This window comes from Vombatus ursinus, unplaced genomic scaffold (assembly GCF_900497805.2).
Source record: "Vombatus ursinus unplaced genomic scaffold, bare-nosed wombat genome assembly UNPS02014962.1, whole genome shotgun sequence".
NCBI lineage: Eukaryota > Metazoa > Chordata > Mammalia > Diprotodontia > Vombatidae > Vombatus > Vombatus ursinus.
Window position 1 is genome coordinate 2,344,496 of NW_020954740.1, and position 23,290 is coordinate 2,367,785.

Sequence of the window (23,290 nt, forward strand, 5' to 3'; positions counted from 1 at the left end):
TTAAGTGATGGAATTAGAACTTGAATCCAGATACCCTATCTAGTGCTTTTCTTTCTAGTACCACCTATCTGCTGTGGTTTATGTTACTAAGTCAAAGAAAAAATAAAAAGTTAAAGAAAAAAAGGAACTAAGAAATAAAAGGTTGGTATGGAACATTGGAAATATAATGCATTGTAGGATTCTGGAGGCAGTAAGTTAAATTTTCCTCTAGATAAAATAATGTGTCATATAGAAATGATGAGGATTTTTCTTGTGACCATTTCAAATACTGCAGTATTTAGCAGGTTTTTATTGTTCTGCTATAAGGGTGTGAATAGGATTATATAGATCAACAGAGGAACATTAAATACTGTAATTCTGGAGGTCAGAATTTCAAAATATTTGAAATTCAAAACATTTCTAAAGAACATGAAGAATTAAAATATCTCTCTAAATATAACTACAGATTTAGGGTAAGCTAATTAGTATTAAGATAAAGATAAACATTCAACTTCTTTGTTCTAGGAAGTTAAATATTTATAAGTTACATTAGAAAAAGTTTATAGAATCATAGATTTAGATGTAGAAAGGACATTAAAATCATCTAGTTCAAGTCTTCCATGTTAACAGATGAAGAATCTGAGTCCTAGAGAGGTTAAGTGACTTACTGAATGTCACACGGATATTATTTTTTATCATCATCATCATCAATAATAATAATTTGCATTTGAATTCAAAAGAATTGAATAAATTTGATTCTCCCTCATATATAAATAGCCCATTTCCCTTTCCATTCATATATGTCTTTAATAATGTTGTTTATGCTATTCTTCTGGTGTGAGTTATCAGTAATATGTTTCAATTTACTTATTCTCATTCTGTTTCTTAACATTACCCTTAGTGTAAGGTACTAGTTTGGTTCTTCTGAGATTTTGTCATGGGTGTCCCTCAGAGTTCTGTCCTGGGTCCTCTTCTCCCTCTATATTACTTGATGATCTCATTAGCTCCTGTGGATTCAATTACTATCTCTATGCTGATAATTCTCAATCATGCCCCAATCTTTCTTCTGGCCTCCAGGCTCATATCTCTATACCTTTCAGACATCTCAAACTAGATGTCCAGTGGATATTTTAAACTCAATATGTCCAAAATGAAACTAATTATTTTTTCCCATAAACCCTTACATCTTCCTATCTTCTCTAATATGTTAGAGGGTAACATCATCTTCCCAGTCCCACAGGCTTGAAACCCAGGAGTCATCATGGATTCCTCACTATGTCTCACTCCTCATATCCAAGCAATTGCCAAAGTCTGTTTTACCGAATCTCTCGATTAGGCCCCCTTCTTTTCTCTGATACCCATCAGTACAGGCACTGATCACCTTATGCCTGGATTATTTGAACAGCCTGCTGACAGGCCTTTCTTGGGTCTCTCCCCACTCCAATCTATTCTCCATTCAACCACTAAAGTTATTTTTCTAAAATGCAGGTCCAATCATGTCACCTCCCTAATCAATAAACTTCAGTGACTTCTATGGCCTTCAGGAGCAAATGAAAAATGTTCTGTTTAGCATTCAAAGCCTTTCATAACCTTGTCCCCTTGTACACTTCCAGTCATCTTATACCTTACTCCTCAACACATACTCTTTGATCCAGTGACACTGGACTCTTGGTTGTTCCATGAACTAGACAGTCCATCTCTAGGGCTCTGGGTATTCTCTCTGACTGTCCTCCATTCCTGGAAAGTGCTCCCTTCTTCACTCCAACTGCTGAACTCTCTGGCTTTCTTTGAGCCCCAGCTAAAATTTTACTTTCTTATAGGAACCTTTCACAAACTCCTTATTTACAGTACCTTCCCTCCTTTTAATTTTCCCCATTCATCCTATATGTAGCTTGCTGTGTGTATATTTGTTTGTGTACAGTCTCCCCCACTAGATGTTAATCTCCTTGAGGGCAGAGACTGTCTTTTGCCTCTTTTTGTATCCACAGTGCCTGGCACATACTAGAAACTTAATACATATTGGGCCTTCAAGTATATCTCAGAAAACTTGTCTGAATAGAAATGTAGTTTTGTGTCTCTCAGAGTAACCTTATCATTATAAACTCAGTTCTTAACATGGAAACTGATCCCTGTCACCAAGAATAGTAGGAAAAGGTAAAACAAGACAAAAGATGAGCAGAGGGATGAAATCACAAATATGGAACACCAGTTCCCTGGATTCCTCCCTCAGGAAGAGATGCAGTTACACATCCATATGGTACCCACAGGAAACCTATCCATGCCCTCCCCAACTCCCAAGGCTTATCTAGATCTAATATTCAATTTGAAAACAAGCCAAACTTTTGGAAAGCATCAAAGTCCATTAGCCTAAGTGTCCACCAGTAAGACTCAGTCTAAACCATTAGGGTCCTCCTTAAATCAGTTAACACTCAAGTCATCTTATCATTTATGGCAGTGCCATGTAACTCAGTTGCATCTAGTTCTGATGCATCACTAGAAAATGAGTTAGTTTTGTGGTAGTGAGTGACTTGTCACCAATTATAGTATTGTGAAATTTCCCAAACCATTAAGGGACATTTTATATTTTCATCTATTTTACGGGCTTACTGTGTCCACCCTCTCTCCCTCTCCCCATCATTTCCTCATGTCCAAACTTCTGGTGATATGCCTCTCTATTCTCAGGGAGGCTGAGTCTAAGAAAGGAGGAAGAGAGCCTTTCTATTTGGGTAGAACTTTCCAGAGCTTGTGTTTCTAAGGCACAACCTTGAAGACCCTCCATGGTTAGCTGCATCACAAAGTAATTTTTGGTAGAGGTGGAAAATATTAGTGTTAAATATTATACACAGAGAGTGAGGTATTCACAAACTCCAGGGAGTTGGGGACAATGACCTTTCATTTTCACAATGGCAATGTAACACTCAGTAGAAATACAACTTCGAAATACCAGAGTCACAACTATTTTTGAGGATGCAGCATTGAATAAAGTTTTGAAAATGCAATTTTGTAGTAGTTGCATTTATGATACATGTGCATGTTTGTCTTTATTTAAATCAAATACTACTACAAAATATAAATAATTTAATGTTTCCTCGGTAGTTACATAAACAGACAAATAAAGAGATGATTATTCATGTTAGTGCATAGACCCACAGGCAAAAGAATATTGTATCCTGGATGATTAGTGCTTACATGTATCATTACAACTAGCCTTATGATACCAATTACCTCTCTTCCTCTGGGTCTGATTATAGGATGGTTTTAATTTTGATCTAAAGATGATAACAATCATGATTGGATTGTATTTTCATATACAATTATATTGTTTTTGTCTTAGAATGTTTCTCCATGTTCATCACATTTTAGAATCTAAGGGAATTTTGTCCAACTTTCCTTTATCCTTCATAATAACTGTTTTCTATGACAACCCTGATTGGTATCATGCCACCTTTGAAATGAATAATTTCAGCAATGTATCTCATTACTATATTAGGCAGTGAAATCCTTAGTTAGATAGCTCTAATTGTTAGAAAATTCTTCTTTACATTAATCACAAATTTATTTTCCTTTAAGTCTTTTCCAATTATTCTAGTTCCTCCCTATCCATTGCCTCATGAAAGCTTTTAAAATACTTTGTAACAGCTATTCTGTCTTCCATAAGTCTTCTCTTCAGGGTGAACATCACCACTTTTCTCAACCATTCTTCACATAGTTTCCAGACAGTTCACCATCCTGCTCCTCTTCCTCTGGATATCTTACAGCTTGTCAAGATCCATTTTAAAGTATGATGGGCAAAAATAGATATAATCCTCCAGTATTACCAAGGTAGAGAGTACAGTGAATACAGTGGAACTATTATCTTTGAAGGAGACACTGTACCTTTATAAATGTTGCCTGAAATCTTTCATTAGCAATTTTAACAGGTAGATAGATGGATGATAGATGATAGGTAGGTAAATAGATAGGTAAAGCATTTGTTAACACTTTTTGCCAAGCACTACAGTATCAGTTCCCATTTGAGTTGTGGTCAATTCCAAATCCCAAGTTCTTTTGCGCATGAACTAATTGCCAACAGACATTTCTTTTTTTTTTCTTCAATTCTTTATTTATGCCCTTGATTTTTAAAAAAATTGAACACTAACATTGGTTTCATTTCATTATTAAAGTCAATTCAACAATACATCTGACATTGCATTAAAAGCTGGTGATACAAAGACAGAAATGAAATGGTCTCTGTCATCAAGGAGGTTAGATTCTACTTGGTGTAGAGGTGGGGGAGGGGCAATAAGAATAGTAAATACAAACTAAATGAAATTGGAAGAATAAAACATTGGTAGCTAATAGTCATCCAGTTCATCAAAGCATACTTCTTCTTAAAATGCTGATTCTGTTATTCATCATTTCACCTATTCTCTCCAAATTCATGTGATCTGCCAATCTAGTAAGCAAGTATAGTAAGTTTTTAACTGAGTAATTGATTAAGAATTTTGAACGGTGTCAAAGAAATGGTAATGTGGCATTCCACTAGAAGCCTAGCTCTAAGATGAAATCAATCAGCAGTCTTTGGGTATACTTGCTTAAGTGGATGACAGTACATTTGAATCTACTATCAAACAATTGCAATAAAACCATCTTGCCTACTAAGCTATAATGAGAAAGTCTGTTTAGTCTCTTGGCAAAACCCAGGTAAACTATAGTTAAAACATTCCCATGGTCGAGTATTTTACAAACCTTATGAGAAACAAAGGAATAGAGATAATTGGCACCATAAGCTTGGTAGTAAGAATACATTTACACACTAACCAACTGGGATGCAATATAACTTTGCTTGAATCCAACATGAGCAAACATCTCTTTGGTTATTTGCTTAGAAAAAAAAAACTGCAAAGAAAACATTAAATTATTTATATTTCTAGTAGTATCCTGTAATATAATATAAGAAAAATATTCATATAGACCACACATGCAGTTGCTAGAAGAATACATTTTCAAAATTTGTGATCAGCAAGATAATCCAAGATTGCATCCCCAGGCCTGGTGACATCTTCGGCAATTTGAGGGTATATTTATAATGAAAGTTATATGTTCTTTCAGAGAATACACTATCACTTTCCCATGCTAATTAGATTCTTGAAAAATCTCTTTTGATATTATAAAATGTAATTGCTTTTCATATCTGTAATGTTTCACTGTCTTGATTTTTTATATCCTAAATTCTATCTTATCACAAAATTGTAGAACCATAGACATTTGCAAGTTGAAAGGCCATCTAATACAAGTGACACCTTGATAAAAATCTCCTTTATGACATACCTGACAAATATTCATCTAGCCTTTTCTAGAAAAACCTTCAAAAAGAGGAAACATAATTCCTTCTGGGCCAGCTGACTCCACTTTTGTATAGTTCTTATTAGCCATTGTTCCCTAACACCAAATCTGCCTCTAAAATTTTGGCCCATTTCTTCTAGTTCTAATTTTTGGAGCAAAGTAATACAAGTCTAATCCATTTTCCACATGACAATCTCTCAAGTACTTGAAAGCATATATGCTGTCCTTATTAAGTCATCTCCTCTCTTGGTCAAAAATTCCCACTTCCTTGAACAGATTTTCACATGGTATCTTCTCTTCTGGCTCCACTCCTAATTCTCCCAACTTTGCCCCAATGAGCATATCCTCCCTCCTCTCCCCCTTTTTCTTTCCTTGCCCACCTCCATCTAATGTGTTGTCTGCTTAGGGCATAGAAAGTGCTATTCTCTGTCTCTGTCTCTTTCTCTCTCTGTCTTCCCCCCTTCTTCCCTCCCCCTCCCTCCCCCATGGCTGGGCTAGCTAGGCCCTCCCTGACAGAACTTACTATGTGTGAACAATTATTGCCTTATCTACACATCAAGATGTTCCTATGGATCCAATGATGAGCTTGATCGGCTGCTTTTAGGAAAGGAAAATAAGGCTCCATTGGTCATGGTCAGTTTAGCAAACTTCATTAATCCAGATATGCAAGCTTAGCAAAACTTTCCTAATCACAATGACCTTGTTGTTGATGAAAGGGGATGAGGGGTTAGAGTCCAGACTGCTTGCTGTTTCACTGCCCCGTATGTTCCACTTCCATTCATTTCCTGTTAATTTACCCAGAAACAACAATCAGAGACTCAGAGATTTGGATTCTCAATTTAGTTATGCATCCCATTTTTAATCAAAGTATACATCCCATTGTACTCTCAGTCCTACCTGCTGGACTTGTCTATGGGACTGTAGGACTGGAGAACCAAATTTTCATTGGTCATTTTTAAGTTCATTGTGATTAGGAAAGTTTTGCTAAGCTTGCATATCCGGATTAATGAAGTTTGCTAAACTGACCATGACCAATGGAGCCTTATATTCCCTTCCTAAAAGCAGCCGATCATGCTAATCATTGGATCCATAGGAACATCCTGATGTGTAGATAGGGCAATTATTGTTCTCACATAGTAAGTTCTGTCAGGGAGGGACTGTGAGTAATAAAACTGTCTTACTCTTGATCCTTTGAGTGCTTGTGTTCCTTCTCAATACCATATCCACAATCCCCCCTCACTGCCATCCCACTGCCCATCATCTTGAGGCATTTCACCATCATGATTGTCCTTCAATGAATGCTTTACAGATTATTAATCTATTACTTAAAAAGACCTCAGAGCTGAAAAAAAAAATAGTCCTGATGTGGTCTGACCAGAGCACAATACAGTAGCATTGTCACCTTCTTATTGCTGGATATGAAGTCTCTTTCAATAAAACCTAAGTTTTTTTTCTACCTTATAGTCCTATAAAATTTCATATCTTTTTCCAGTTAAGTGACATGTAGTTATTTATAGCCCATTTTATACTTGTAATGTGTATTATGCAATGTATATGAATGCAAGTGTCATATTTTAAATTTATCCTTATTAAATTTTTTCTTCTATATTCTAGCATATCGAGATAATGAAAATAATACTTATATAGCCCTTTAAGTTTTACAAAATCCTTTATATATCTTACCTCATATTATCCTCACAACAACCCTGGGAAGTAAATACTACAGATATTATTATCACTGCTTGAAAGATGAGGAAATTAAGGCTGAATGAGGTTGTCTTGCCTAGGGTATTATAGCTTATAAGAGTGGGTTTTCCCTGAACACAAGTTTAGTTTTCTTTACATTGTAGTATATTGCCTCTTAATCTTTTAAGTTCTGATCTGTTTTGAAAACTGGGAGTCTTTCATCCTATATATATGTGTATATATATATATATATATACATATATATATAATATATCTTCTAACTGTATGTCATCTGAAAATTTGGTAAGCATTATTCTGTCTAGATCTTAACCCAAGTAGTTGATAATAAAGGCTAATCTGTATAGGACCAAACACAAGTCCCTAGGCCACTTCAATAGGGTCACTCTCCTTTCAACTTGACACTAACTCATTAATAATTGGTTCAAAATCTGCCTAATTTTATTATTATCTAGCCCATATCCATATTATCTACTTTAAACATTTTGTCAAATATTGGCTTGTAGTTTATAGATCATAGTACCTTTTCTTTTTTGAAAGTGGAGACATTTGCCCTTCTCTGGCTCCATGGCATCTTTCACATCATTCATCATCTTTCAAAGATTCCTAAAAGTTGTTCCAGTATTCACATCTTCCAAGTCTTTTATTACCACAGGATATAGTTATCATCGTTCATGACTGCTCTGAGGCTTTTGACATTGTTGATCTCCCCGTCTTCCCAGCCTCCTGTTTACTGTTTATTTTTTGGTTTTTTTTTGTGACATTGCTTTCTTTTGATTTTCTTCCTATTTCTCTGCTCCTTCTCACTCTCCTGTGCTAAACAATCATCCATATTCCATTGCCTTATCATGTGTGTCTCCCAAGGCTCCATCTTGACTTTCTTCTCTACCCTCTCTGCATACCCTCTCATATGGTGTTCTCTATGTATTTAAATATCCTCATTGACTCCCAAATCTACATATTTTACCCTAGTCTCTTTCCTGAGCTCTGGTCCCACATCACCAAATGCCCAGTGGATATCTCATTGCAATTTCATATTTGACATGATCAAAACTGAACTCATTATCATTCTACCAAAACCTACCCTCTATTCATTTTCACTGGCTGCTCCCCATATCTAGAATTCTCTGCCTCCAGGCTGCCATGGCTTCCTCCCATTCTCAGCTAAAATTTTACTTTCTGCAAGAAGCCTTGCCTGGTCTTGCTTAGTGCTAGTGCCGTCCTTCTGAGCCCATAACCAATATATCTTGTATTTGTGCATATATAATTGTTACTAGCCTAGCAGGGACTGTTTTTGCTTTTCTTTGTATCCCCCCCTGGAGCTTGGCATAATGATGGTCACATAGTAGGAACTTAACAAATGCTTACTGAATGGATTTTCTTCATTCTCTCAGTTGTTAACGTCTTGCTTCCAAAACCAAAAATCACTTTGTATTTTGTTTGGACTTATCAGCCTCTGCATTATTAGCACCTAGCATAGTACCTTACACATAGAAGACTTTTGATAATTAAAAAAAAATGATGTAAGTCAAAGTCTGGTCACTGGAATTCATTGAGAGCTGTTGGTGCATTCTTAATGCTTCTTCACTTTTCACAGGTTTTAATTTTGTCTTATTCTTTCCTTTCAAATTTGTCCTGTTTTCTCCCCTGTTACAAAGATAATTCTTCTTGGTGGACAAAACAAAACAAAGAACAAATAAGAAAAATAGAATAAGTAGTATGTATCTCCTCCTCCTTCTCCTTCTCCTTATTTTCTCTCTCTCTCTCTCTCTCTCTCTCTCTCTCTCTCTCTCTCATTCATCTTTGTCTCATTACCCCTGAGAAGCAATTTAATCCTCATTACCTTGTCCAAATACCTTTTTTTTAGGCAATTGGGGTTAAGTGACTTGCCCAGGGTCACACAGCTAGTAAGTGTCATGTGTTTGGTCTGAGGTCAGATTTGAACTCAGGTTCTCCTGACTTCAAGGCCGGTGCTCTATTCATTGTGCCACCTAGCTGCCCCCCCAAATAACTTTTAAAAAGTCTCCCCCCTCCTCAAACCCTGTATTTGTTCTTAATCAGCCTTAGCTAATTTGGTGATACAGTATTCTTGATATTATTCTAAGAATATGCTACTTTTTACCAGTTCTTGAATCTATCTCCTAAACAGTTCTTCTGAAAACCAAGTTGATTGTTAAACTTCATGTGGAGCTAAATCTCCCCACTTTACTCATTGTTGAATGATTTCTCTTTGTTTCCTCATGATTTCATTGTTAATGGCTTTCCATTCTTTTCATTTTGATTTCCCTTGCAAATTTTAGGCTATTAGATCACACCTATCTTTTCTCTGAATCCCTTAAAAACTTGTGTACCAAATTCTAGATTGTATATGAGATACAACCAGGCTTTCGTTTTTATTCAAATGAAGTAGTCACTCCAACCTGCAATAACCAGTCCTTCCTTCTTGTTCAGAATCAATAATTCCCCTCATTGCTTCCTCTACTTTGTTGAAGAATGAAATTATTATTTAAAAAATGAGGCACTTTTGGCAGAAAGAAAGCTTCAGTTTTAGATATTTGAAAAATTCCTCTATGTCATGTTTGTGATCTTTAACTTAAATTCTTCATTTCATTCCTACTTGTTTGGGTGATTTGCACTATACTCCTATGACAATATTGTGATAACATTTCTTCTTCATTGATTCTTTTTTTTTTTCAAATTTGATTCAAATTTTTTCTACCATGCTTCTCAGTTTTTAAGTTTCCTCAAATGAGTTCATCTTCTTCTTATACAATGATATTTCATCTCTACTTTTACTTCTTTAGTTCTCCTTGAATAAGATATTCCCTTCTGAAGCCATATTCTTGTCATGAAAACCTTAATATATTGCAGAAAAAATGGGCTTATCTGCTATGAACTCCCTCTTCTCTCTCCTTATCTTATATGTCTTCCGCCACTATTTTTTCACTCTTGTCTCACATGAAGAGAAGGCTTTATTCCTTACCAAAGCTAATCCTTCTACCTGCACAAGTGATCCTATTCCATCTTGCCTCCTCCATCAGATTTCCCCATTCTATCATATATCTTTAATCTCTCCCTGTCTACAAGCTCCTTCCCTATTGCCCACATTCTCAAGTATCCTTCATTTCTACCCCCCCACAAAACAAAACAAAACAAACAAACAAACAAAACAACCCTCACTTCTTCCTTCCATTCCTGCTAGCTATCATCTTATATCTCTTCTACTGTTTGTGGCTAAATTCCTTGAGAAGGCCATCTACAATAAGTGGCTCCACTGTCTTGCTCTTTTCAATGTTACTAATGTTGTTTTCATTGACAAACGCAATGATCTTTTCTCAGTCCTCATTTTTCTTGACCCCTCCTACAGCATTTGACACTGTTGATCACCCTCTTCTGCTTGATATTTACTCTCCTCTCTAGGTTTTTAGGACAGTACTCTTTTCTGGTTCTCCTCCTGCTTATCTGATTATTTTTTCTCAGTCTCCTCTGCTGGATCCTCACCCAGATCAAACTTTTTAACCTTAGGTGTCCCACAGGTTTCTGTCCTGGGCCTTCTTTTCTTCTTCCTCTATACAACTTCACTTGGTGATCTCCTCAATTTCCATGGATTTAATTACCATTTCTATGTTGATGATTCTTAAACCTACATATCCTGCCTGAGCCTCTCTTCATATCTCCAGCCTTGCATCTCTAACTGCCTTTCAGACATCTAGTTCTAGATATTCAGTAGACATCTTAAAGCCAACATACCCAAAATTGAACTAATGTTTCTCCCTAAATCTTCTCCCTGCAATTTCCCTTTTCCTGTCAAGGGCAGCAGTATTGTTCTAGTGTCTCAGGCTCACAACTTATGTGTTATCCTTGACTCCTCACTATCTTTCACCCTTGATATCCAACCTCTTGTTAAGGCTGTTGATGTCATCTTTGTAGCATCTTTTGAATATGTCACCTTCTCTCCTCTGACTTGACTCCACTCTGGTACAAGCCTTCATCACCTCATGCCTAGATTATTATAATAGCCTTCTGGTGGGTCTACTTGCCTCACATCTTTCCCCTTTTCAATATTTCTTCTATTCAGCCACTAAAGTGATTTTCCTAAAGCTCAGGTCTGACCATGTCACCCTTTTCCTAATGAATAAACTTGAGTGGCTCGCTATTGCATTCATGATCAAATAACAAAATCCTCTGTTTAGTGTTCAAAGCCCTTTGTAACCTAGACCCTGCCCCTTACCTTTATAATTTTCTTGCCTACTCCTTGCCAATGATACTGGCCCTCTTGCTGTTCCATGAAAAATACCTTCTATCTGTCAGTTCTAGAAATTTTCTCAAGCTCCCCCACACTTGAAATGTTCTCCCTCTTCATCTCTGTCTACAGGCTTATCTGGCTTCCTTTAAGCCCCAAATAAAATTCTATCTTCTACTGGAAGGCCTATTTCTAATGCCTTCCCTATTTTAATATTTTTTCTACTTATTATCTATATAGCATGTTTGTACATAATTGTTTGCTTGTTGTCCCTTCATTAGTGTGTGAGTTCCTAGAAAGCAGGGATGTTTTTCTTTGCCTCTTTTTGTATTCCAGTGCTCAGCATAGTACCTGGAACATAGTAGGTACTTAATAAATGTTTATTGAGTGACTGATTCCCAATTTATGATGTTTCATGATTTCTCTTTTGGGTCACACCTGATTTACATCACCCCAGTGGTTCAGACTCAGGATTGGAATGAAATGAGATATTCATAGACAATCTAAGATTTTACAAAATGGAAATTTCTTTAATAATAGAAGTGGCTTTGCTCAATTCAACCCTCTCTTCTTCATATAAAAACTCATATTATCAGAATAATATATTCACTCACAGTGCAGTAGGAAATCCATCAATCTGAGGGGTCCATGACTCATCCTGGGCAGAGCTTTTTTATGCTTAAGGCAAAAAGGAAGCTGCACCAATGTCTTCAGCCCTAATCCTCAGGACCAATCAAAAGTAAGGATTTTTCTGATTTTGGGGACAAAATTAGCCCAGCATATGTGGTAGTGTCTCTAGTAGATGTTTTTTCTACCGCAATTGCTTATAAAGTAAAATTTATGTATTTGCATTAGAATCTCCAGGTTATCCAGGTTATCAAGTTTTATAATTTCTAGGGTTCCCTTGTCTATGTAAGCTAGAGGCCTTGGTTTTTATTGTTTACTCTCCTTTTGGATATTATGACCCTTAGATTATTATTATTCTTAGTATGCTATGTTTCTTATTTGTATGAGTTACTTCTTCTCTGTGGTAACTATTTGGCAGGTATACCTGGAAAGTTTTCTATCTTCATCTCCATTTTAAATTTAAAACACCACTTTTCTTGACCAAATAAGTAACAGTTAACTGGATAAAATCTTTGCAGAAAGCTTCTTTGACAAATCTGACACCAAAGATATATAGGAAATTGTTAATCTCTCTCTCTCTCTCTCATTATACATACACACATATGTATATATGTGTGTATGTATATATATATGTACACACAGACACACACACAAACATACACACACACACGCATAGGTAGAAAGCCCATCTTTTGAGTGACAAGCTGGTTATATCTGCCTCCTCAAGGTTCCAGAGTACCCTGAGAGGTTTGAAGTAGGTGGGGTTGGGGTTGGGGTCTCTTCTTTATTGTCATTAACTCAAGCTTCCACCATCCTTCCCATTGTTAGATGCTAATGAATAGAACCTCAATTCAACTACTTAACAGCAATTAGCTCTTATAATTGGACATTTACACACACACACACACACACACACACACATACATATCAAGAACAAATGTACAAAAATGTTCTCCAACATCTAGGAACATACTTTTAGCTCAATTCCTTTAGCACATTAGTCCCACCAAGATCGGGTCCCAAAGTAGCAGGGCATCCAAATGAGTCCAGGTCAAAGCTGGCCTGGAACTCGTCCTAAAGACCACTCCCAAACATCACTCTATACTCTTCTGGGCACCAATGCTATGCTGGCTGAAAATCCATACTTCAAAACACAGGGATGCCAGAACAACCTCCTTATTGTCTGAAACTCAAAAATTCTGAGGTTCTACTCCTTTTACCTAGAATGGAAAAGAACAAATAGAGAGACAAAGACTAAGATCCATTTCTCAAGGCAACATAGACTCTTTCCTTACAGCATGGTCTTTTACAGGATGCCATGAATCTCACAGTTCAACAGCTAACAGAGCAGATAAAAGGAATGAGGCAAGAGAGACAATGGAGGCCAAATGAGATCTTTTAAATACTCCCACAGCCAAAGAGCCTCCCATTCACCATGTGTTTAATGAATTAGTACCAATTACAGAATGTCTCTACAAGCTCCACAGTCTCTCCAAGATACTTCCTTTACATGTCATCACAACTTCTCTGAAAAATAGCCTCCCCAGTATCTCTATGTGGAAAGATGCCAACAGAGACATTCTGGGGTTATGACAGACCTTGTTACAAATGCAAGAACAAGAATCATTCCCCCAAAGTTAAGGGTCATAGGATATGAACTCCAAGGAATAAAAGCAAGAAAACTAACAACAACCATAGGACAGCTATGTGGTGTAGTAGACAGAGCATCAGCCTTGGAGTCTGGAGGACCTGAGTGAAAATCTGACCTCAGATACTTACTAGTTGTGTGACCCCGGGCAAGTCATTTAACCCTTATTGCCTCAGTTTCTGAAATGGCAAACCACTCTAATATCTTTGCCAAGAAAGCCCCATATGGGGTCATGAAGGGTTGGACACAACTGAAATGACTCAACAACAACAAATAACAACTATGTGAACTATATGCTCCAAATCACTAATAATAACAGAAATGCAAATGAAAACAATTCTGAAGTTTCACATCATATCTATAAGTTTGGCATACATCACTTAAAAGTAAAAGGACAATTATAGGAGAAGCTATGGGAGAACAGGCCCAGTAATGCACTATTGGTGGAGCTGTGAATTTATTTGACCACACTGGAAAACAATTTGGAACTATGCCTCCAAAATCACTAAACTGCCTTTACCTTTAGACCAGGGATTAGCACTACCCCAAAGAGATCAAATAAAGGGAGCATTCCCATTCCTTCCTTCCTTCCTTCCTTCCTTCCTTCCTTCCTTCCTTCCTTCCTTCCTTCCTTCCTTCCTTCCTTCCTTCCTGCCTTCCTGCCTCCTCCCCCCCCCCCCCCCCCCCTCCCCCCCCCCCCCCCCTTCCATCTATATTCCTTCAAGGTTTCTCTGGTTCCATTTCTTTCATTATTTCTTACAGTATTATATAGATGTGTGTGTATACATACACAGCACCCTTACCATACTCATCTGTTTCCTTTTTAAACCCAAATTTAATTCCTATTTGATTCTTATAACATGAACCACTTTTCTCCTTCCACCACTATGCTGTCCCATGAGATCTGTTTATGGAGATATGTTTCCACTTTATTATATAACAAAATAAAGAGAGGATTCGAAATTATCATGCAATCATAGAAACCCAGAATTAGAAATGTCCCCCCATGCTCACTACATTTAACCTACACTTAAACAGGAATTCTTCTACAACATCTTTGACAAATGATGATTCAGATTTTACTCAAAGTTCTCCAGCTAGGGGAAATCCAACACCAAACACAAAGCTCACTTTACTTTTGGGCTACTGTGACTATTAGGAAGATCTTTATGCTGAAGCACAATCTACTTATTACAACCTAAACCCTTTCCTTTCAGTTTTGCCCTTTGAGTCCAAGAAGGATATTACTAACTTATATTGCACAAAATGGCCCTTTAAATATTTCCGGACAATTATCATATACCTCCTTAAATCTTGTCCTCTCTAGGTTAAACACCTTTTACATCTTTCTACATGTGTTTATACCATTGGTTTGTGGTGTTTTTATTATCCCAGGCACCTTCATTTGTTGAACCATGTTTAGGTACATCTCTAAGTTCAGGCAAAAAATCGATTTACTAAAGTGCCTTTTAAAATATGGATGTGGATCTACATTAACGAAAGTGCAAAGATGATCATTTTTAAAGTTCACCTTGCAAATGTTACTAGTATTGGCTTTGGTTGTTATTCCCTTGAGAGGTAGCTGGGATACTTAATAGTGCTGTAGATAACTAAATGCTCACTTTTAGCTATGAACAGAAGATTTTTTTTACCTCTACATTCTATGGCAGAAATTAAACTGATATTTAAAGGAAATGGGTAGTGATATAGGTTTTTTAAATATTCAGGATATTTACCTTAAATATTAATCTGGATACTACTTCATAGACTAACATTTTCTTTCAGAAATACCCTTTTTTTTCTTCACAAACCCACAAACTCCGTAATCTAAAAATCATAAAAATACATATAATGAACAACTTGTCTATCAATTGTTTTGAAACATTAGATTAAAATAACATTAAAGTGTAGTCATTAGTCATCATCCCATCACTATAGGCAGATATCCCATGGATCCCTCCTAATTCAATGTGATTTTTGTCTATTTCTTTCATTAACCTTTCAGATGCAGTGGGCCTTCTGGTTCTTTTAATATTTTGTGAATACTAGTGGGATGCTGAGTCCATCCATCTGCTGTTCTTGCTCATGTTTCTTATCTGTGCTATATGAACAAATCATTTCTGTTTATACATTACCTTGAGGATTTCCTTTATACCACTTCTTTTATATAAGTTATTATTGGTTGTTTACTACCACAGACTTAGAGCCACTATATGTCTTTCTTGACCTGTCCTGACCTTTGGGTTACTTGAATTTTATTATTCTTATTATAATTAATAGTAATAATGGAATTCATTCCCTTAAAGTTCAACCCATTATTCATGTCTAGAAGGGTGGGAGGGGGCAATGGCAAAGTAAAAGAGGACCAGCCAGTATGGTATGTAGTGGTGACTCTGTAAGCCCTGAGACTGGTCTGGTAGCTTTGATGGCCTGGCAGGAACCCTGAAAGTCCAACCAATTAAGTTTTGACTATTTTACAGAATGGTTCAACACCCCATTCAATGTGACCAAACTCCTAGAAATTGAATCTTGGAAATGGGGAGGCATAGGTTTTCCAGTTGGCCTTGCTCAGAAACTTCATTGTTACTAGGTTGATATGGAAGACAAAAAACCAAGCAGTCATCCTCCGTGTTTTATTGCCATGAAAGAATGTAAGATATAATGAAATAAATAAGAAATAATATCAATATCTTTGACATGCTATAAATGCTTTAGTGAAGATGGTACTGAAAACCACAGCAGGTATACTGTGAGTATGCCTGAAACTGAATGAAGATTTTTTTTTTATCATGTCCCAATGTTACATTATAAGGACTCTGGAAATAGATCTGATCAATTATAGACAAGGACTTCATACTGCTATTTGCCAATGCCATTCTCAGCTCCAATTTACTTACTGATATATTACAAATATATTACAGGACAAATCCAAGCAATATTGTCATTTCTAAACCCACCTTAGAAGAAATAAAAGCAGAAATTGGGAAGTTATATACATTTGAAGAGGGAAAAGCTAAAGGAAGCTAATGACATTAAAAAGCTACATTTCACACAAACTGCAGAAATGCCACCTAATAACTAAATAAATGGCAAAAATAATGTTATGTCATTAATGATCTTGAAAAGTCAGTGGACATATTGAATTTGATGACATGAATCCAATTGATAGATCAACTATACTAAAAGTAATTAAACAAAAATTTACTGTAGTAGTATTTGATGTCCATATGGAAAATTATTCTCTTTAAAATGTGTTGCAAGCGAATCAAGAAAAAAATATAAAATTTTTCTGAGATCATTTATGCCCATTATGGTTATAACTACACTTAAATCCATTACCATCTCTTAAATAGAACTCAGTATGGCTTCTAAGTTAAAGAGAGAGTCATGTCAAAATGATGTTTTAATCCATCAATGTCATCAGCCTGAATGGCTATACCAAAATAAAACAATAAACAGCAGCAGCAACTACAGCAGCAAAACAATAAGCAATTATTTTATCCCAAAGAAACTTTCTCTGATATAGTTCATCTATTGCTTTGATTTATGCCATCAATTTCAATAAATATGCCCAGTTGCTTTTCAATATCATTCATGACATCGATACTATTTTTTGCCATCTGTTTATTGAGTAGTACTTCCAGAGTTGGTGTCAAATGTATCAAAATGGCATTAGGCTCATTAAGGGTAAAATTCTTGACATAAAAGAAGGAAAGAAAGATACTGAAGGCTTTCTGCTTATATCTGGAGGATTAATTGAACCAGTGGAATAAGATAACACAATATCTTGGTTGCCTCCCAGAAAGACTCATTTAGCATAAATTTATCAAGGAGAAAACTGAGACTGAATATGCTATAGATTTAATGGGATCTGGAAGTCAAATCTTGATGGCAAGGACACATTTAAGGCATTCAACATCTATGCATTGCCAGTTTTAATGAATACTTTTACAAGGCTGAAACAATCCAGGGCAGATTTAGAATTTAGGTTTTCCTAATTCCAAGTCCAGTGCAATATATGCTGTAGGACACTGCTTCTGCTATTCTATGAAGATTGTTCTATGATTTATACCCATGTTGAATCATCAAAAATGTTTACGAAATATCCTGAGATAATTGAAGAGATACTGTTTCCCCACTATAGCATTAGCTTGCAAAACAGCATTACATTTTTAGGGATGCATTTAATTGCAATTCAGTTCAATTTAGCAAGCATTTAATAAGAAATTACTATATGCCAGACATTGTACTAGGTTATGGCTATTGAAGGAGAAAAATAAAATAGTACTACTTTCACAGTGCTTACATTTTACTGGTTGAGGTAGGGGAATAACATATACAAAGATAAAAAATAGGGGAGCACAGAGAGCACTAATTACTGGGCAAAATCAAGAAGGGTCTTAAGGAAGTGACACTTGAGATGAGCCTTATAGGAAGATAGACATTCCAAAAGGGAGAAGTAAAGAAGTAGTGCACTGCAAGAATGAGCAGCAGCCTATGTAGACACAGAAGTAAGAGTTATGTTTTATATATGAAGCAGCAAGTATGCTAGCTTGGCTAGAATATAGAGTGCCAGAATGCAAAGACCCCCCTTTTCTAGGTTAAATCCAGAAGGACCACTTATAATATGTTTTAATTATTGCTACATTTTTCAGCTTTACTTACAAGTTGACTCCACTGTGCAAATTATTTGGCAACATAATATTTATCACTTAGGACACATGCTGATGAGAGAATCCCCAGCTCTCCCATCACTGAGCAAGACAGAAATTGGGGAGAAAAAGGGTTTATGAGAGACTACAAGAAGGAGGGCTGTGGAAAAGAATCTGACCTATGTTAAATACAAGAGAATAAAAAGATATATCTCTACCCTGCACTTTCCCAGTCCAGTCATTTCTGAAAAGGCTATATTCCAAAGATAAAGGCAGAGTCTGGATTCTGAAGTCAGGTAAAGACTAGCATGACAACAAATAGCTGATGAGTCAATTAAAAAGAGAAATGATGCTTCTTAAACGAGACATGCATAGCAAAGCAAGCATCTCCAAAGTATGTCTCTTAGGAGCATCAACATGACAAAGTCAAGAAGATAAATGTGATATTTTTAAAAATCCCTTCAATCACCATAATTAAACAATGTCCATGTTATTTCTTCTAAGCAACAGTAGATAAACAGCACAGCTGTTGGAACGAATTAGCCACTGTTTCACACATCCATAGCATTATCCCTGTGGTTCAGAAAATCCACATGAAATTCCTCCAGTGAGTAAATTCAGAGGATACAGACAGTAAGTTGTAGATTGTCCAGACCATAGACTGACTAACATTTCCATCAAAAGCAGTAATTCATAATCAGTCATTTCTTTTTAATATTTTAATTTATAGCATAGTTTTGGAATCATTTCTAGATTCCCAAGTGCTAGATATATAATTTCCTCAGTATATAGGTTCATCCTAATTTCTTTATAGATGATGTAATTCTGACTCTGGAAGCTTTAGAAGGTAGATTCTGGCTACCCCATTGTCCAGAAGACCTCCAGGAGTCTGGGTCAGTTCTAGGGTTATCTGATTCTGTGGTGAGAAGAGGCCACTGTGAAATCAGTTATCCAGGCTGTGATTCTTTTCAGCTACCATAGTTGAAGCCATGCTGAAGCAGACAGTGTTATGATGGGTTAGAGTGAGCCCAGTCTTTTACTGCTACGGTGACTTATGAATTTGCCAAGCTGTACCCCTTAACCCTTGGGGTAGGGAGGGTTTGGGGACAGGAGTAAATGGACAGGAGACAGTTGTGGCCAGGGTTTGTGACAGGACAGCTTTCAAAAAGTAGAACTGGGCAGGGGGATGGTAGTGTTTTGTCCCTATAAAATGGTTATCAAGACCTAGGGTTGGGAGAGGAGGCAGAGAAACTGAAGCAGCTAAAATTAGACTGAAACAGGTCTCTGTTTTTAGTCTTCCTATCCTTCCAACCCTGACCCTCAGTATATATTTCTTAAAGAGTCGTAAACTTTAGTGCTCATCAAACCTGGGCTCTGCTCCTATATGTTATAAATGCTGGAAAGTCCCTGTCCCTCTCTGGCCCTCAGTTTCTTCATTTACAACATGAAGTTGTATGATTATATGATCTTTAATATTCCTTCCAGATCAAAACCCTGTAATTTGCTATAAGACTGATAATCAATCAACAAACATTTGTTAATTGTTTACTATGTGCCAGGCACTAGACTTAATTGTCCCAACATCAACCTCCTCCTTCAAAAACAAAACAAAACAAAAAAAAAAAAACCAAACCAACATCAACAACAACAAAAAAAAAATAAAAATCTTTCCAAAACCATTTATATTCCTAACTGAGCCAACTTCCTGAAGAATTTCTAGAATTTGAGGTATTTTAAATTAAAAGTAGTCTATTATGGGCATATTTGCACCCTGCTGGTCAGGTTAAGAATGGGTTTCCTATAACGTAGTGTTTCTCAAACATTTGGTTTCAGAACTTTTTTACATGCTTAAATATTCTCAAGGACCCCAAATAACTTTTGCTTATATGGTTTATATCTATTAATATTGATCATGGTTGAAATTAAAATTTAAAAATCAACATAGAATTATTAATTTTAAAATAATAAACTCACTACATGTTGACATAAATAACATTATAGAAAATATATATTATAAAACAAAAATGTGATAAGATACTTTTTTTTCAAATCTCTTAAATGTATAACTTAATAGAAGTCAATTGGATTCTAATATCTGCTTCTGTCATGATCTGTTTTGACTGAAGTATATTGAGAACATCTGCATCACAGATATTTAGTTGGAAAAGGAAAAGTATTTTAATAGGCAAATAATGTATTAGTATTATTATGAAAATAGTTTTGACCTTGAACACTCCATGAATGGGTCTCGGAGACCCTCAGGGCTCCTGGGGGAACCCACTGAGAAATACTGCTATAGTGGATAGAATGCTGAAACTATAGGCATGAATAATTGGCTTTAGCTCCTGTTTCTGAGATTTAATTAGCTGAGGGAACTTGGGCAAGTCACTTAACTTCTCCTGCATCTATAAAATTAGGGGGTTGGAGCAGATAGCTGATAAAATCTCTTTTATTTCTATATCTATGATCCTATGACTTCTTTTTAGGGTGAATGTGGCTAATCTACTTTCCTTACAGTTTCCGGCTCTTTGTCAGAGCTCAGTGAGTTCTTTCTACACTAAATTTTCTTTTTTTAAATTTAATTTTATTTTTTCTTAATTACATGTAAACAAAAACAACTTTTTTTTACATTTTAGTTCCTATTGTCTCATTCCCTCTCTCCTCCCCCCATCCTTTAGAAGGGAAACAATTTAATATAGATTACAAATGTGCAGTAATGTTAAATATTTCCTTATAGCCATGTTGCAAAAGAAAATGAAGACCACCCTTCTAATAATAAAGAAAATTTTTTTTAAAAAAGTATGCTTGTCAGCATTCAAACTCAATCAGTTCTTTCTTTGGAGGTGGAAAGCACTTTTCTTTATGTCCTTCAGAATTGTCTTAGATCATTATATTGCTGAGAATAGCTAAATCATTTGCAATTGATCACAGTACACTATTGTTGTTACCATGTACAATTTCTCCTGGTTCTGCACATTTCATTTGCATTAGTTTATGTAAGGTCTTCTCAGGTTTTTCTGAAAGTATCCTGCTCATCATTTATTCCATCACAGTCATATACCACAATTAGGTCAGCCATTCATTATTTGATGGGCATCCTCTCAATTTCCAATTCTTCACTACCACAAAAATAGCTGCTATAAATATTATTGTATATAGGTCCTTTTCCTTTTTTATGCCTTTGGGATACAGATACAGCAGATATTGCTGGGTCAAATGGAATATGCAGAGTTATATAGCCCTTTAAGCATATTTCCAAATTGCTCTCCAGAATGATTGGATCCGTTCACAACTGTACCAACAGTGCATTAGTGTTTCCATTTTCCCACATTCTCTCCCAAGTTTGTCATTTTCCTTTTCTGTCATATTAGCCAATCTGTTAGGTATGAGGTGGTACCAGAGTTGTTTTAATTTGCATTTCTCTAATCAATAGTAGTTTAGTGCATTTTCCCATATAATTATAGATAGCTTTGATTTCTTCTGAAAACTACTTGATCATATCCTTTGACCATTTGGTGAATGACTTATATTCTTATGAATTTGATGAAGTTCTCTATATATTTGAAAAATGGGGCTTTTATCAGAGAAATTTGTTGCAAAATCCCCCATCCACAGTTTTCTGCTGTCTTAATCTTGGCTGGATTGGTTTTTTTTTTTATACAAAAAGATTTAATTTGATATAATCAAAATTATCCATTTTACATTCCGTGATGCTCTCTATCTCTTCTTTGGTCACAAATTCTTCCCTTATCCATAAATCTGACCAGTAAAATATTCCATGCTCTCCTAATTTGCTCATGATAATACCTTTTGTGTCTAAACAATGTACCCATTTTGACTTTAACTTGCTATATATAGCTATATACGTATATATACATAATATAATGCATTATACACATGTGCCCAGACATGTACACATACATGTATGTACATGCATATGTGTGCATATACATACATACAAACATATATATATAGAGAGAGAGAGAGTTTCTGCCAAACTGCTTTCTAGTTTTCCTAGTAATTTTTGTCAAATAGTGTGTTCTTGTCCCAAAATCTTGAATCTTTGGGTTTGTGTAACCCTAGATTACTGTGGTCACTTACTTTTGTGTATTGTGTACCTAATCTAGTCCACTGATCCACTACTATGTATCTTAGTCAGTACTAGTTTTCATATTTTCATGATTAACTCTTTGTAATACAGTTTGATATCTGGTACTGCTAAGCTATTTGAATTACTTCAAATTTTTTTCATTGATTCCATTGATATTCTTGACCTTTTGTTCTCCCAGATGAATTTTGTTATGATTTTTCCCAGCTTTGTAAATTTTTTTTGGCAATTTGGTATGGTACGAAATAAATTAATTTAGGTAGAATTGCCACTTTTATTATATTGATTCCAGGCTACCCATGAGCAACTAATATTTCTCCAAATGTTTAGATCTGACTTCATTTGTATGAAAAGTATTTTGTAATTATGTTTATATACTTCCTGGGCTTGTCCCTCAAGTATTTTATATTGTCTGTAGTTCTTTTAAATGTAATTTTGCTTTTTATGTCTTCCTGCTGGATTTAGTTGTTAGTATATAGAAATGCTTGTGATTTATATGGGTTTACTTTATATCCTGAAACTTTTCTAAAGTTAATTATTTCAACTAGATTTTTTAGTTGATTCTCTAGGATTCTTTAAGTATACCATCCTATCATCTGCAAAGAGTAATAGTTTGTTTCCTCATTGCCTATTCTGTCAATTTCTTATTCTTATCTTATTGCTTTAGTTAGCATTTCAACAACAATATTAAATAATAGTGTTGATAATGGGCATCATTGCTTCATTCCCGATCTTATTGGGACAGTTTCTAGCTTATCCTTATTATAGATAATACTTGATGTTGATTTTAGATCGCTACTACTTATTATTTTAAGGACAGCTCTATTTGTTCTTATGCTTTCTAGTGTTTTTAATAAGAATGTTTTTTTCTGCATCTATTGAGATAATCATATGATTTTTGTTGTTGATATGGCAATTATGCTGATAGTTTTCCTAATATTGAACCAGCTTTCATTCATAGTGTATTATCTTCATAAAACATTACTGTAATCTCCTTGCTACTA